Genomic DNA, 16,428 nt, shown 5'->3' on the forward strand with positions numbered 1-16,428 from the left:
CCCAAGCTTAGCCCACCTGTGCTCACCCACAGAGTCTACTGCACACCTCTCCGTGCTGATGCCCGGGGGACCCAGGCCCGGGGCAGGGGGCTGCCTTGTTAGGTGGCCCTGGGCCGCATGGACACCACCTCCTCGGGCCAGATCTGGGCTCACGGGTGCTGTGGCAGGTAGGGGTCTGGAGATGAGGCGAAGCCAAGCCCCTGCCGTGGGCACCACCCCCCTGCATGAGAGTCCAAGTGGCCCAGGGGGCTCTTCCTTGGTGCCCACCCCTCAGCAGGAGCCCTTCTGTGTCTGCCCTGTGAGGAGGCTGCCCTGCTCCTCAGACTCTGGCCAGGCCTCTAGTGCTCAGGCCGTACAGGCACCCTGCCCTGCCCTCCCTGCAGTTAGCTGGTGGAGGCTGGGTGCACAGCATAGAGGCTCCTGGCTATACTGCAAGCCCAGCTGTTTAGGGCTGCAGCTCACTCATCCACTGGACACGCTGGCCAGGTGCAGGCCACAATTCGGGGCCTGGAGGCGACAGGGACGAGGTGGGCACCAGCCTTCTTCTGGGGACCTCAGTCAGTGGTGGGTGGCCAGTGGACAGGGTGAGGATTGCCTTAGAGAGCCAAAGCCAACCGTGGGGTGGGGGGGATGTAGAAAGTGCTGTGTCAATGCTGGGGCTCGAGAAGCTGCAGGCTGAGGGGGAGCTGAGGTATGGCCCCCGTCGTGCACTCATCTGGAGCAGAACAGCAAGTCGGGTGGCCAGGGCAGCAGGAGCTGGTTCAGGGGGGCAGGGGGCACAGGAAAGATGGGGTGGGGCTGGGCCAGGGCTCTGGCTCTGGAGGAGGAACACAGTCTTCCCTTCTGATCCCAAGTGTGCTGTAGGAGAAAGCGGGTCCAGGCTGCTTGCATGGAGGCCCTTGCTCTGAGGCAAACAGCAGTTTGCCCTCCACGTGGGGAAACTGCAGCTGAGGGTTGGGGAGATGGGAGCTTGGTTGGGGACATGCCGGGGTTGAGATACACCAGCCCCACCGTCCAGGCAGGAGAGGCAGGGAAGCAGCAGTCCAGGTGCCACGGGAGGAGCCCTGAGGGGCACCACACAGGACACCCCCGGGCATCAGGAAGAGGGGTCTCACTTGTGCCACCCGGCCTGGGACCCAGTGTGAGGCCCAGACGAAATGCCAGGCGTGTCACGAACCCCAGCTGATGCCCGGCACCCGGAGGAGCAGGGCTGCCTGCAGAGCAGGCTCACACCTCCGTGCTCACAAATACAACTGCTGTGGATGATCCTGTACAAGTCTTTGTCGGAGGTAAATACCTAGGAGTGAAGTGACTGGGCGTGTGACGTGTGTGTCTAAGAAACTGTTGAGCTGTTGTCTGACGCGGTTGTCCCATTGTTTGTTCTCTCCATGTTGCGTGAAAGCTGCAGTTGCTCCATGTCCTCAGCAGCATGAGGTGCGCTCAGGCTTCTTAATATTAGCCGTTCTATGGGGTGTGAAATGGCATCTCTTTGTGATTCTAGCATTTCCCTTATGACACAATGTTGAGCATCTTTTCTCTCCTGAAGTGTTTATTCAAATTTTTTGCCTGTTTCTTACTATGACTTTCTTATTACTGAGTTTTAAGAGTTTTTCTTGTGTTCTGGATATGAGTCATTTATGAGATACATCATATGCTTTGTAAATATTTTTCCTCCGTCCTATGGCTTGTCTTTTCATTCTCTCAGTAATGTCTTTTGAAAAGCAAAAGTTTTTAATTTTGATGAAGTCCAAGTTATTGATTTGTTTATGGATTGGGCTTTTAATGTCCTATCTAGTAATCTTTGACTAAACCAAGGTCACAAAGATTTTCCTCGTGTATTTTCTTCTAGAAGTTTTGTACTTTCATTTTCTCACTGAATTGCCTTTGCTCCTTTATCAAAAATTAGTTTTCCCTATATGTGCAGCTTTATTTGAGGGCTCTTTAGTCTGTTCGCTAATCTATTTGTATATCTTTATTCCAGTGCCATGCTGTTTTGATGACTGTAGCCTTATCATGTCTTAAAGTTGTGGTGGTCCTCCAACATTGTTCTTCTTTTCAAAGTTGCTTTGAGTATTAAGTCCTTTTTCAATTTCTATATGAATTTTAGAGTCAGCTGGTAATTTTACACACACCAAAAAAGTGTTCTCTGGCTTGATTAGGATGGTGTAGAATCGATTGCTTAATTTGAAGATAATTGACAGCTTGACAATATCAGGTCATTTGACCTGTGAACAAGGTGTATCTCTCCATCTATTTATGAGTTATTTATTTTCTTTCAAAATGTTTCAGAGTTCTCAGTGTACAGGTTTATAAATTTTGGTCAGACTTACCCTGAAATATTTCATATTTTCCATACTGTTTTAAATATTTAACTTTAGTTTATAATTTTTCATTGCTAGTATATAGAAATACAGTGAATCTGTGTGTGTGTGTATATATATATATATATAGTTTCTTAGAGTCTGTGCAAACAATAGAAAAGATCAATGAAGCTAAGAGCTTATTCTTTGAAAACATAAAGTAAATTTATAAACCTTTAGCCAAACTCATCAAGAAAACAAGGGCGGGGGGTCCAGATCAATAAAATCAGAAATTAAAAAGGAGAAGTTTCAAGCAATACCACAGAAATACAGAAGATCATAGGATTAATACAATAAGTTCAGTTAAGTAGCTCAGTCATGTCCGGCTCTTTGAGACCCCATGAACTGCAGCATGCCAAGCTTCCCTGTCCATCACCAATTCCCAGAGCTTGCTCAAACTTGTGTCCATCCAGACGGTGATGCCATCCAACTATCTCATCTTCTGTCGTCCCCTTCACTCTGCATAGAAGTTAAATAAGCAGGGTGACACTATACAGCCTTGATTTACTCCTTTCCCAATTTGGAACCAGTCCGTTGTTCCATGTTCAGTTCTAATTGTTGCTTCTTGACCTGTATAGATTTCTCAGGAGGCAGGTAAGGTGGTCTGGTATTCCCATCTCTTGAAGAATTTTCCACAGTTTGTTGTGATCCACATGGTCAAAGGCTTTAATGTAGTCAATGAAGCAGAAGGAGATGTTTTTCTAGAATTCTCTTGGTTTTTGTATGATCCAACGGATGTTGGCAATTTGATCTCTGGTTCCTCTGCCTTTTCTAAATCCAGTTTGTGTGTCTGGAAATTCTCGGTTCACATACTATTGAACCCTAGCTTGAAGGATTTTGAGCATTACTTTGCTAGCATATTAAACGAGTGCAATTGTGCATTAGTTTGCACATTCTTTGGCATTGCCCTTCTTTGGGACTGGAATAAAAACTGATCTTTTCTAGTCCTGTGGCCACTGCTGAGTTTTCCAAATTTGCTGGCATATTGAGTGCAGCATTTTCACAGCATCATCTTTTAAGATTTGAAATAGCTCAGCTGGAATTCCATCACTTCCACTAGCTTTGTTGGTGGTGATGCTTTCTAAGGCCCACTTGACTTTGCACTCCAAGATGTCTGGCTCTAGGTGAGTGATCACATCATTGTGGTTATCTGGGTCATGAAGCTCTTTTTTGTACAGTTCTTCTGTGTATTCTTGCCACCTCTTAATATCTTCTGCTTCTGTTAGGTCCATACCATTTCTGTCCTTTATTGTGTCCATCTTTGCATGAGATATTCCCTTGGTATCTCTAATTTTCTTGAAGAGATCTCTAGTCTTTCCCATTCTATTGTTTTCCTCTATTTCTTTGCATTGATCACTGAGGAAGGCTTTCTTATCTCTCCTTGCTATTCTTTGGAACTCTGCATTCAGGTAGATATAGCTTTCTTTTCTCCTTTGCCTTGAACTTCTCTTCTTTTCACAGCTATTTGTAAGGCCTCCTCAGACAACCATTTTGCCTCTTTGCATTTCTGTTACTTGGGGATGATTTAAATCACGGCCTCCTGTACAATGTTACGAACTCCATCCATAGTTCTTCAGGCAGTCCATCAGATCTAATCCCTTGAATCTATTTGTCACTTCCACTGGATAATCATTAGGGATTTGATTTAGGTCATACCTGAATGGTCTAGTGGTTTTCCCTACTTTCTTCAACTTAAGTCTGAATTTGGCAATAAGGAGTTCATGATCTGAGCCACAGTCAGCTCTGGGTCTTGTTTTTGCTGATTGTATAGAGCTTCTCCATCTTTGGCTGCAAAGAACATAATCAATCTGATTTCGGTATTGACCATCTGGTGATGTCCATGTGTAGAGTTATCTCTTGTGTTGTTGGAAGAAGGTGTTTGCTATGACCAGTGCATTCTCTTGGCAAAACTCTGTTAGCCTTTGCCCTGCTTCATTTTGTACTCCAGGGCCAGAACTTGGTGGGATCTCTTGACCCTACTTTTGCATCCCAGTCCCCTGTGATGAAAAGGACATCTTTTTTAGCATTAGTTCTAGTAGGTCTTCATAGAACCATTCAACTTCAGCTTCTTTGGCCTTAGTGGTTGGGGTATTGGATTACTGTGATAAAATTATGTCAATAAAATGGACAACCTAAAAGAAATAAACAAATTTATAAAAATACACAACCTCCCAAGACTGAACTAGGATGAAAGAAAAAATATTATCACACAAATAACCAATAATGAAATTTTTTATATTTATTTACTTATTTGAGTATTTAATTATTTTTTGTGGGGTCTTATTTGTGGCATGGGGGCTTAGTTTCTCTGCAGTATGTGGGATCTTAGTTCCCTGACCAGTAATTGAACCAGTGTCCCCTGCACTGCAAGGCAGATTCTTAGCCACTGGACCACCAGGTAAGTCCCACAATAATGAAATAGAATCAGGAAAACAAACAAACAATTGGCAAACAAAAGTCCAGGGCCAGACAGCTTCACAGGTGATCCTCTACACATTAGAGAGTATCTCTCCTTCTCAAGTTATTTCCAAAAATATTGCATAGGAAGGAATACTTCTGAGCTCATTCTACAAGGCCAACGTTACACTGATACCAAAACTAGACAAAGATATCACCAAAAAAGAAAATTACAGACCAATCTCACTGATGAACATAGATGCAGAAATCTCAACAAAACACTGTTGCTGCTGCTGCTAAGTCGCTTCAGTCGTGTCCGACTCTGTGCAACCCCATGGACTGCAGCCTACCAAGCTTCTCCGTCCATGGGATTCTCCAGGCAAGAACACTGGAGTGGGTTGCCATTTCCTTCTCCAATGCATGAAAGTGGAAAGTGAAAGTGAAGTCGCTAAGTCGTGTCTGACTCTTAGTGACCCCATGGACTGCAGCCTACCAGGTTCCTCCATCCATGGGATTTTATGGGCAACAGTACTGGAGTGGGTGCCATTGCCTTCTCCCCAACAAAACACTAGCAAACTAAATTCAGAAATACATGAGAAGAATCATACACAGTGATCAAGGGTAATTTATTCCAGGGATGCAAGGATGTCTTTATATCCACTAACAATTAATATGATATGCCACATTAGCAAACTAAAAAATAAAAATCATATCATCATCTCAGTAGATCCAGAAAAAGGTTTTGACAAAATTCAGCAATGATTTATGATTTAACAAACCCTCAACACAGTGGGTATAGAGAGAACATATCTCAACATAATAAAAGCCATACATATCAAACCCACAGCTACCATCATACTCAGATGAAAGCATTTTCTCTAAGATCAGGAACAAGACAAGGCTGCCCAGTCTCACTACCTTTCTTCAACATAAAGTTGAAAGTCCTAGCCACAGCTATCAGATGAGAAAAAGAAAGAAAAAGAATCCAAATTGGAAACAAAGAAGTAAAACTATTACTGCTTGCAGATGACATGATACTATACATGGAAAATCTTAAAGATGCCACCAAAAAGCTACTAGAGGTCATCAATGAGATCAGTAAAGTTTCAGGATACAAAATTAATATACAGAAATCAGTTATATTTTATATTCAACAGCAAAGTATCAGAAAGAGAAATTAAGAAAGCAATCTTATTTACAATTTACATCAAAAGGGATAAAAAGCATAGGAATAAATCTAAGGAGGTAAAACACTTATATTCAGGAAACCAAAAGACACTAATGAAAGAAACTTGGAAGACAGCACAAACAGATGGAGAGGCACACTGTGTTCATGGACTGGAACAATTAATATTGTTAAGATGCCCAGTCTACCAAGCAATCTACAGATTCAGTGCAATACCTGGCAAAATGCCAATGGCAATTTTCACAGAACTAAAATTATCCTAAAATTTGTATGGAAACATGAAAGACCCCAAACAGCCAAAACAATCTTGAGAAAGAACAAAGCTGGAGGAACCATGTGCCCTGATTTCAAACTATACTACAAAGCTACAGTAATCAAAAAAGTTTGATACCAGCACAAAAAGAGACATAGAGCAGTGCAGCAGAATAGAGAGCCCAGAAGCAAACCCATGCTTTTCTGGGCTATTAAGCTTTGACATAGGAGGCAAGAGTATGCAGTGAAGAAAAGATAGCCTCTTCTATAAATGGTGTTGGGAAAACTGGATAGTTACATGCAAAAGAATCTAATTGAAGCACCTTTTCTTACACTATATTAAAAAAAATAAACTCAAAATGGATTAAGGGGCTTCTCTGATAGCTCAGTTGGTAAAGAATCCTCCTGCAATGCAGGAGACCCCAGTTTGATTCCTGGGTCGGGAAGATCTGCAGGAGAAGGGATAGACTACCCACTCCAGTATGCTTGGGCTTCCCTTGTGGCTCTGCTGATAAAGAATCCACCTGCAATGCTGGAGACCTGGGTTTGATCCCTGGGTTGGAAAGATCCCCTGGAGAAGGGAAAGGCTACCCACTCCAGTATTCTGGCCTGGAGAATCCCATGGACTGTAAATTCCATGGATTAAAGACTTAAGTGTAAGACCTGAAAACAGAAAACTTCTACAAGAAAACAGTCAGAATGCTCCTTGACATAGGTCCTTAGTAGTAATTTTTTTTTTGATATGTCTCCTCAGGCAAGGGTAACCAAAGCAAAAAGAAACAAATGAGTTCACATCAAACTAAAAAATTTTTGCACAGTGACAGAAACTATGAACAAAATGAAAAGGCTGCCTACTGACTGGGAGAAGATATTTGCAAACAATATATCCAATAAGGGGTTAATATTCCAAAATATACGAAGACATTATACAACTGAATAGCAAAAAAAGCAAGCAACGCAATTGAGAAGCAGGCAGAGGATCTGAATAGACATTTTTCCAATGAAGACATGCAAATGGACAAGAGACACAGGAAAAGATGCTCATCTCTGATCATCAGAGGCATGCAAATCAAAACTACAACCAGATACCACCTCACACCTGTCAGAATGCCTATCATAAAAAAGACAACAAATATCAGTGTGGGTGAGAATGTGAAGAAAAGGGACCCTCCTACATGTTGATGGGGGTGTCAGTTTGTGCAAATGCTACAGAGAAGTGCATGGAGGGTCCTTTAAAAATTAGAATATGATCCAGGAATTCTACTCCTCGGTATTTATCTAAAGAAAAAGAACACTAATTTGAAAAGGCACATGCACCCTTGTGTTTACTGCAGTATTATTTACAATAGTCAAGCTATGGAAGCAACTCAAGTGGTCATCAATAGATGAACGGATAAAGAACGTGTGGTGTGTCTGTGTGTGTTTGTAATGGAATATTACTCAGCCATTAGAAAGAACAAAAACTTGCCATTTGGCACAGTATGGAAGGACCCTGGGGATATTTTGCTAAGTAAAAGAAGGCAGAGAAAAACAGTTGTATAATTTTGCTTATATGTGGAATCTAAAAAACAAATGATCAAACATAACAAAACCGAAGCAGTTATAGACACAAAGAACAAGCAAGTGGTTGCCAGAGCAGGGGAGGTGGGCAGAGGAGAGAACGAGTTGAGGGAGATTCAGTTCAGTTCACTTCAGTTGTGTCCGCCTCTTTGCGACCCCATGAATTACAGCACACCAGGCCTCCCTGTCCATCACCAACTCCCGGAGTTCACCCAGACCCACGTCCATCAAGTCAGTGATGCCATCCAGCCATATCATCCTCTGTCGTCCCCTTCTCCTCCTGCCCCCAATCCCTTCCAGCATCAGAGTCTTTTCCAATGAGTCAACTCTTCACATGAGGTGGCCAAAGTACTGGACTTTCAGCTTCAGCATCATTCCCTCCAAAGAAATCCCAGGGCTGATCTCCTTCAGAATGGACTGGTTGGATCTCCTTGCAGTCCAAGGGACTCTCAAGAGTCTTCTCCAACACCACAGTTCAAAAGCATCAATTCTTCGGCGCTCAGCCTTCTTCACAGTCCAACTCTCACATCCATACATGACCACAGGAAAAACCATAGCCTTGACTAGACGGACCTTTGTTGGCAAAGTAATGTCTCTGCTTTTGAATATGCTATCTAGGTTGGTCATAACTTTCCTTCCAAGGAGTAAGCGTCTTTTAATTTCATGGCTGCAGTCACCATCTGCAGTGATTTTGGAGCCCTTAAGAGGCACAAATTTCTGGTTGCAGAATAAATGAGTTGCAGTATGCAATGTAGGGGTTTCCCAAGGTGGCTCAGCAGTAAACAAACTGCCTGCCAGTGCAGGAGACTCAGGTTTGATCCCTGCATCAGAAAGATCCCCTGGAGAAGGAAATGGCAACCCACTCCAGTATTCTTGCCTGGAAAATCCCACAGACAGAGGAGCCTGGTGGGCTACAGTCCATGAGGTTGCAGAGTTGGACATGACTTAGTGACTAAATAACAACGATGAAATGTAGGGTGTTGGGAATATAGTCAGTAACTATGTAGTATCTTTGTATGGTGACAGATTGTAACTAGACTTATCATGGTGATCAGTTTGAAATGTATAGAAACATCGATCACTACTTTGTGTTAACAGGAACTAACGTAGTGCTGTAGGTCAATTATATTTCAAAAACAAACAGGCTCGAGGATAAGTGATCAGGTTGGTGGTTACCCAAGGTGGGCGGGGAAGGGGGATTGGATGGAGGCGGTCAAAAGGTACAAACTTCCAGTTATAAGACAAATAAGTACCAGAGATGTGATGTACAACATGAGAAACACATTAACGCTCCTGTACATTATATAATGAAAGTTCTTAAGAATAAATCCTAAGAGTTCTTATCACCAGGAAATTTGTTTTCTATTTCTTTCTTTTTTTCTTTTTTGCCTCCTGTACTCTTTTATTATCATCGTAGTCTTTGCATCAAGTTGCATAAGCAATGATAGCAGGTTTCTTTTTAAAGCTTGGTATTAAATATTAAGTATCTTTCCCCACTTTAATTTTACATTACTCTGCCAAGAAAAGAAAAATCAAAACTCAAGTTATCTGAAGCCTGGACACACTTCCATGGTTAGCCAGGCTGTGTAAAAGTTGGTGGCTTTGTTCTTCCTGGTTTGTGAGCAGGCCCAGGCCCTAGAAAGATGGGCCCAGGTTATAACTGGTTTTGAAAAGTATGCCACAAAAATGGATGGCCTGTTATAAGCCAGGTTACAAAGTCAGGATGGGGTGAAGGAGGGACAGTTTCTTCCAGAAACAGAATTTCTGAAGAGTCCCAGCCCATCTCTTTTCCCCAGAATGCTGGGAGGAGGGCTCAGAGCTCATGGTGAGCTTCGCAGCCCCGTCTCTGGGAGGGGACAGCAGGTGCCTGGCCAAGGGGGCAACCGGGGGCAGGGTGGCCACGCCTGCCCTCCCCCACCTTTCTCAGGGAGGAAATGGAGAGTTTATTGCCCAGTGAGTGTGAAGTGGGCTGAAGCGTGGTCGGTACTGAATTCTCTAAGTTTCTTCTAGAAACAGGCAACTCAGACTCTTCCTCTCACTTCACCAAAGAAGTTATTTTAAAAGCACTTGGGAAGTTCTCCTGCACCCTCAGGGGGCGGCTCAGAGGAGAGAGTCATCAGTACAGCCCCCTTCCAGGCCATATCAGAACTCCTGAAGGTTGGAGACACCATAGAAGTGGGTGAAGGCAGCTTCCGCTACCAGGACAAGGAAGATCTGATGAGACTGGAAGCACATGTCGAATTTTCCAGGGAAGAAGCGCTCGGGAACGCATGCGGCATAGAGGCCGGCTCTGGCGATGTACATCAGAGCCATGAGGAAGAACCAGCCATCTGGGCCACCATGGTGGCCTTGATGAAGTCCTCTGTGATTGTGAACTGCATGGTAGGCATGATGCCACTCAAGCTAAGCCCCGGGAACACTCCTGCTCTTGTCTGCCGGTGCTTAGGAGTGGTGAACTGGTCCCACCGTGCCACGATGATGGCAGAGATGCCCAGAACACAGACGATGGATGTAGATGAGCCATGGCTGTGGGGAGCAGTAGAAGGAGTAGTAGAGCCAGGGGCCAAAGCTCCCCATAATCAGGAGGGCAATCCCTGCATAATCCAGTTCTGAGAAAGTCCAAGAGACTTTCCCTGAATGACAGTAGACGGTGTGAAATAGCCAGGAGAAGCTGAGGCCGAGCACCACTCCCAGGAGGAACATCCCAAACACCACCTTCTCCTGAAGGGGGAGCGTGAAGTACATGTGTGGTCTGAGAGCGTGGTCAGGATTCCCAGAAACAGAAACAGCACAAAGCCACGCAGGAGGGTCCAGATGTTGCCAGTCCCCGTGCAGATGCAGAAGATGATGCTCTTGAAGCAGGCCCGGAAGGGGGGCATGGTGGCCGGTGGCCGTGCAACAGGCAGTCGCTGTCCTTCAGCCAGTCCGGAGCATGTCGTATGAGATGGCTCTCCAGCACCCCTCCCAGACCTCATGCACAAGCTCCTCCTCCTCCTCCTCCATGGCATGGTGGGCCTGCAGGGGCCCGCACCTCCTCCCTCACCTCCTGAGGCCCTGGGTATGCCTGCTCCTATTCAGCCTTGGTTGGGTTGCTGATTGCCCACTTGCCCATCTTCTCTACCCAGGCTCCCAGCTCTGCCAGCTCCACTGTGTCAGCTGCCCTGATGCCAGCAGGAGCCCCGTTGCCCTGGGCCACCAAGGGTCCCTTGTGAGACGACATCTGGCTGGTACCTCAGGGCCCTCCAGCTTCAGCTTGGGGAAAGGGTGGGGTCTCTCAGCCCCAAGGGGCAGAGAGCTCCCTGTGGTGGGAGACAGGCGGGCAGAGGGCTTTACTGGGGGCCATGCACCTGGCGCTACATCCTGCATCGCTGGAGACAGCCTGCGGCCAAGCCTTTTTTCTATTTCTTTCATTGTGTGTCTGTATGAGACATAAGAGATGTGGGTTCGATTCCTTGGTAGGGAAGATCCCCTGGAGGAAGGCATGGCAACCCACTCCAGTATTCTTGCCTGGAGAATTCCATGGACAGAAGAGCCTGACGGGCTACAGTCCACAGGGTTGCAAAGAGTCAGACACGACTGAAACGACTGAGGACGCACACACGCATGAGATGATGGTGTTCACTAAACTTACTGTGATGATCATTTCATGGTCATAGAAGTCAGATCAGTCTGCTGCAGCCCCTAAGCCAGACCAGAGCTACTTCTCATGGTTTCTTGCTCTTATTCCACACGGTGAAGGACCACCCGTGAATTTTCAGGTTTATTTCCTTCTTCACTTATATGAACTTGAGACCCAGAAGGGTCCCCCATCCTGTCCACTCCCAGTTCAGGGAACAAGGTCCAGGCAGGCAGACCGCTCCTAGGGTGACCCAGCCTTGGCCACCTGGCCTCTTCCAACATGGCAGTCAGTGCAGTGGGCAGGCTCCCCTACTGGACATCCCCCAGGATGGGGGCATTAGTGTTGCAGACCTGGGCCCCAGGCTCCCTGCCAGAAGGATGCTGGGGTGACTTGGTTCTGGACCAGGGCCATGTTCTCCACACAATAGGGGGTTCCTTTGGTTCTGTCACCGCTGAGCAAAAGGTGAGCAGGAAGGGTGTTTGTGGGACGGTGGAGGTTCTACAGGGCATGGCCGTTGTGCAATGACCCGGGAGGGCACTATCGATGGCATGTGGTCTTGGGGCAGGGCAGCAGCCTAAGCACCCACCAGCCTCCCTGCCCACGCCTCCCCAGGCCCCCGCAGGCATCCAGCAAATGCCCTCAGGAGGAACAGTTGTGTCCACAGGGCCCAGGCCTTCAGGACACAGGGGTCAACCTGTGTGACACCACATGGCCCCGGTGGCCCTGGCCTCTCCCAGGGCGACACCCACTCCTGGCTGCAGTGGAGCCTGGGCTGGGTCACAGAAAGGGGCTTTATCCCCCCTGGTCCAGACTTGCTGTTGCGTCAGAAACTCAACAGAGCAGGAGACTGACGAGGAGACCACGGGCTGCTGTGTCGGGTCTTCAGTGTGAGGAATGAGCAAACCTCCCCTTGAATGGACCTGGAATTGCTCATGAAGTCTGCACTCATCTCTGCATGGCGCTCCTTCCTGGGACTTGAGTTTAGTGGCTGAATCCAGCTGCTTTAGGAGAACAGAGCATGAAGTACTCTCTAGAAGTCTGCTGCAGAGCTGGGCTGTGGCCCGGTTTTCCTATGAAAGTAATGAATGCAAACACAGGAGATGCTGTTGGGAATTAAAGGAAAGCAAGTGTTTTTGTAAGCTGTGAACACAGACTGGGCCTGCAGCCAACAACTCTTGGTCCTGTTGGCTTGTTGTTACATATCAGAGAAATAATTCCATATCAAACTGGAAATGTGTTAATGCACTAACATTACTCACATCACACTTTTCATACCTGCTCCTTGTGAACTCCCAAAACTGCCTGGATTTGCTCTGAAAGCAAGCAAGTGTCTCCACCAGGCTGAGGAGCCTCACGCCCCTCACAGGGCAAGTCAGTGGAGTAGGAGGCTCTCAGGTGGGGGCAGTTCCGGGAAGAGAGGGAGGCACCTGGCACTGGGTGAGGCCCCAAGAGGGACATGTCCTCACAGCTGGATGGAGTGACCACACATCCCCACAGCTGGACGGAATGGCCTCATCTCCTCACAGCTGGACGGAGTGGCCACGTGTCCCCACAGCTGGATGGAGTGGTCTCATCTCCTCACAGCTGGACAGAGTGGCCACACGTCCCCACAGCTGGAAGGAGTGACCACACATCCCCACAGCAGAACGGAGTGACCACATGTCCTCATGGCTGGACAGAGTGGTTACACATCCCCACAGCTGGACGGAGTGGCCTCATCTCCTCACAGCTGGACAGAGTGGCCACACGTCCCCACAGCTGGACGGAATGGCCTCATCTCCTCACAGCTGGACGGAGTGGCCACACGTCCCCACAGCTGGACGGAGTGACCACATGTCCTCATGGCTGGACAGAGTGGCTACACATCCCCACAGCTGGACGGAGTGGCCTCATCTCCTCACAGCTGGACAGAGTGACCACATGTCCCCACAGCTGGACGGAATGGCCTCATCTCCTCACAGCTGGACGGAGTGGCCACACGTCCCCACAGCTGGACGGAGTGACCACACGTCCCCACAGCTGGACGGAGTGGCCACACATCCCCACAGCTGGACGGAGTGGCCACACGTCCCCACAGCAGAACGGAGTGGCCACACGTCCCCACAGCAGGACGGAGTGGCCACACGTCCCCACGGCTGGGCGGAGTGCCCTCACGTCCCCACGGCTGGAAGGAGTGGCCACACGTCCCCACGGCTGGACGGAGTGGCCTCATGTCCCCACGGCTGGACGGAGTGACCACATGTCCCCACGGCTGGACGGAGTGACCACATGTCCCCACGGCTGGATGGAGTGACCACACATCCTCACAGCTGGACGGAGTGGCCTGGTTGCTCTACTGGGAGCATCAGGGGACAGAGGCAGTGGAGGAAGGGAGAGGGTCCAATGTTCTGATGCTGGTGATCCAACTGTGGTGCTCCAGGGACTATGACCTGGGGGGACGATGCACCTCAGCCTTGGAGGAACTGCTGTTCCCAAAGGATTTAGGGGGTCACCCTGGAGGAGGAAGTTCACCCCCTGACTGCCCCCTTGTGCAGCAGCAGCAAGGAGGGTTTCTCCAGCCAGTCCCTCTCCCAGAGCAGAACCAAGGAGGCACCACAGGCCACCAGCCACTAGAGAGGCCCGGGCTGGTCAGAGGGGCAGGAGCCCTGTTGTCAGGACAGTCTCAGCTGGGCTCCATTCCCCACTCATTTGTTTAAAATTCTCCCCATCCCTTTCTCACAGGCACCCTAGTGCCTCCCCACCAATACCTCCTCCCCCTGCTGCCTCCCTCCCCGCTCCTCCCCCCCACCATCTACCCCCTCACCATCTCCCCCCTGCCCCCAACCTGCACCATCTCACCCCCACCTCCTAAGGGTCCTGAGCTGCCATTCGGTGTTTCAGCTGAGCCTAGCTGGCACCCTCACCAACCAACCTGGCCAAGAACCAAAAGCAAAAACAGCGACAGAGAATCCTAAGAGCAGAGTCAGTGAAAGTGAATTTATTTCACCCTATGATGTTTACTCTGGGAGCCAAGAAAAGATATGCCAGGGTCCATTCGGTCCAGAAAGCAGGTTCTCAGCCATCTGGGCAGGGCCTCCAGGACTCTAAGGGTGCAGCTCAAATTATTCAAACTGTGATGCTCAGACAACTAGTGTCTGTTTATGGATAAATATGCCTCCAAAAATCCTGTGTGTGTGTATGTGTGTGTGTATGTGTGTGTGTATGTGTGTGTGTATGTGTGTGTGTGTGTGTGTGAGATTTAAGGGAGGTCATTTAGAGAAAAGTCCCCATATTTTCTGATGGATAATCGTGGTTTGCAAGAAAAAGAAATTTGCAAATTGCACGCTTGAGATGACAGTAGTTTATATATTCCTGGCTTTGGAATCACTGGTGAAATTTAAATAAAACAGTAAAACCATTGCTCTTTCCAAGCATTTAAAATTCAGAAAGAAAATCATTATAAATTTGGAAGCGCCAAGTGAAGGTGAATCCAGTGGAAGGCTAGTGTCTAGTGATCGACCTAGTGGACGAAAATAACAGCTCCCACCTTGCCCACTTCCTGCAACCCCCCAGCATCCACTCCATGGGAGAGAGGGGAGCACCCCTGCTTCCTGGTTAGGGGCACTGGCCTGGCAGGTCCTCCCCTAGGGAGCCTAGCAACCGGGCCCTTTAGCTAGAGGAGCTCCCTGCTCAGTGCCTTGCAGCCCCTTCAAAGGACGGAAGCTAGTCTGTGAGCAAAATGCATTCTTGGTTTGGTTTCTAGAACTTTCCAAGCAGATGCTGAGTCTATTAACAATAAACACATCCCTCTAGTTTGGAAGGCGTGACTGGAAAATGCTGTAGAATTATTTTGGCTTAGGAATTTAGAATTTAATTTCAGTCCCAGATGTTAGGACATGTCTAGAGTTATTTTCCCCATGACATTAAAAAAAAAAAAAGTGTACTTTCTATTACAAATTTGAAAATGCACAGAAATTTTAAAAAATTAAGCAGTGAAAATCCAGGTATCATCATGCCAGCCTCTGTCTCTGTCTCTGAATGTCTCTCTCCCAATATTTGAAAGGAATTTGCAACACCTCAACCCTGCTCCCCAAATGTGTCACTATTAATCTCCTTTTCTCCTAAGAACAGGGGCATCCTATTACAAAACCACAAGAGGGTCATCACAGCTCAGAAGTGTATAAGCTTGTGCAGCCCTTGCTCCACATTCCCCTTCCAGGGTTACCCTGAGCACATCACGTGTAGCCACGTTTCTGGGTCCACTCATCACATAGTCTCATGTTTCCTGGTCTCCTTCAGTTTGGAGCAGCTCTCTTGATGTTTCCTCCAGAGCAGTGGCTCTCTAATTTTTTATTTTTAGTTTCTATACTTTAAAATTCACTCTTTGTGATGTTCAGTTCTGAGTTTTGACAAATGCACCATTGTGCAAGATTCAAACCAGAACATCACTCCTGAAAACTCCTTCCTGTTGCCTCTTCCAGTCCAGCTCCTCCCCTGCTCTCAGTGCACAGAACCTACGAATCTGTGCTGTACCTTATGGTTCTGTCTTTGCCGGGAAGTCATCTATAGAAACACAAAAGGCCTCGAATAGCCAAAGCAATCTTGAGAAAGAGAAATGGAGCTGGAGAAATCAGGCTCCCTGACTTCAGACTACACTTGAAAGCTACATTCATCAAAACTGTATGCTACTGGCACAAAAACAGAAATAAAGATCAACAGAACAGGATAGGAAGTCCAGAGATAAATCCACGCACCTAGCGTCACCTAATCTATGACAAAGGAGGCCAAAATATATGATGGAGAAAAGATAGTCTCTTTTTAATAAGTGGTGCTGGGAAAATGACAGCTACATGCAAACAAATGAAGCTGGAACACTCCCTAGTGCCACACACAAATGTAGGACCTGATACTATAAAACTCTTAGAGGGAAATGTAGGCAGAACACTCTTTGACATAAATCACAGCAAGATCTTTTTTAATTCACTGCCTACAGTAAAGAAAATAAAAACAAAAATAAACAAATGGGACCTAAGTAAACTTAAAAACTTTTGCACAGCAAAGGAAACCACAAACAA

General features: G+C 47.1%; 1 pseudogene; it reads right to left on the bottom strand.

The window, feature by feature from the left end:
• Window positions 1–6,068: 6,068 nt before the first annotated feature.
• Window positions 6,069–11,291, bottom strand: LOC784761 (adiponectin receptor protein 1-like; annotated as a pseudogene).
• Between the last annotated feature and the right edge of the window lie 5,137 nt (window positions 11,292–16,428).

Source organism: Bos taurus, chromosome 1 (assembly GCF_002263795.3).
Source record: "Bos taurus isolate L1 Dominette 01449 registration number 42190680 breed Hereford chromosome 1, ARS-UCD2.0, whole genome shotgun sequence".
NCBI classification, from domain to species: domain Eukaryota; kingdom Metazoa; phylum Chordata; class Mammalia; order Artiodactyla; family Bovidae; genus Bos; species Bos taurus.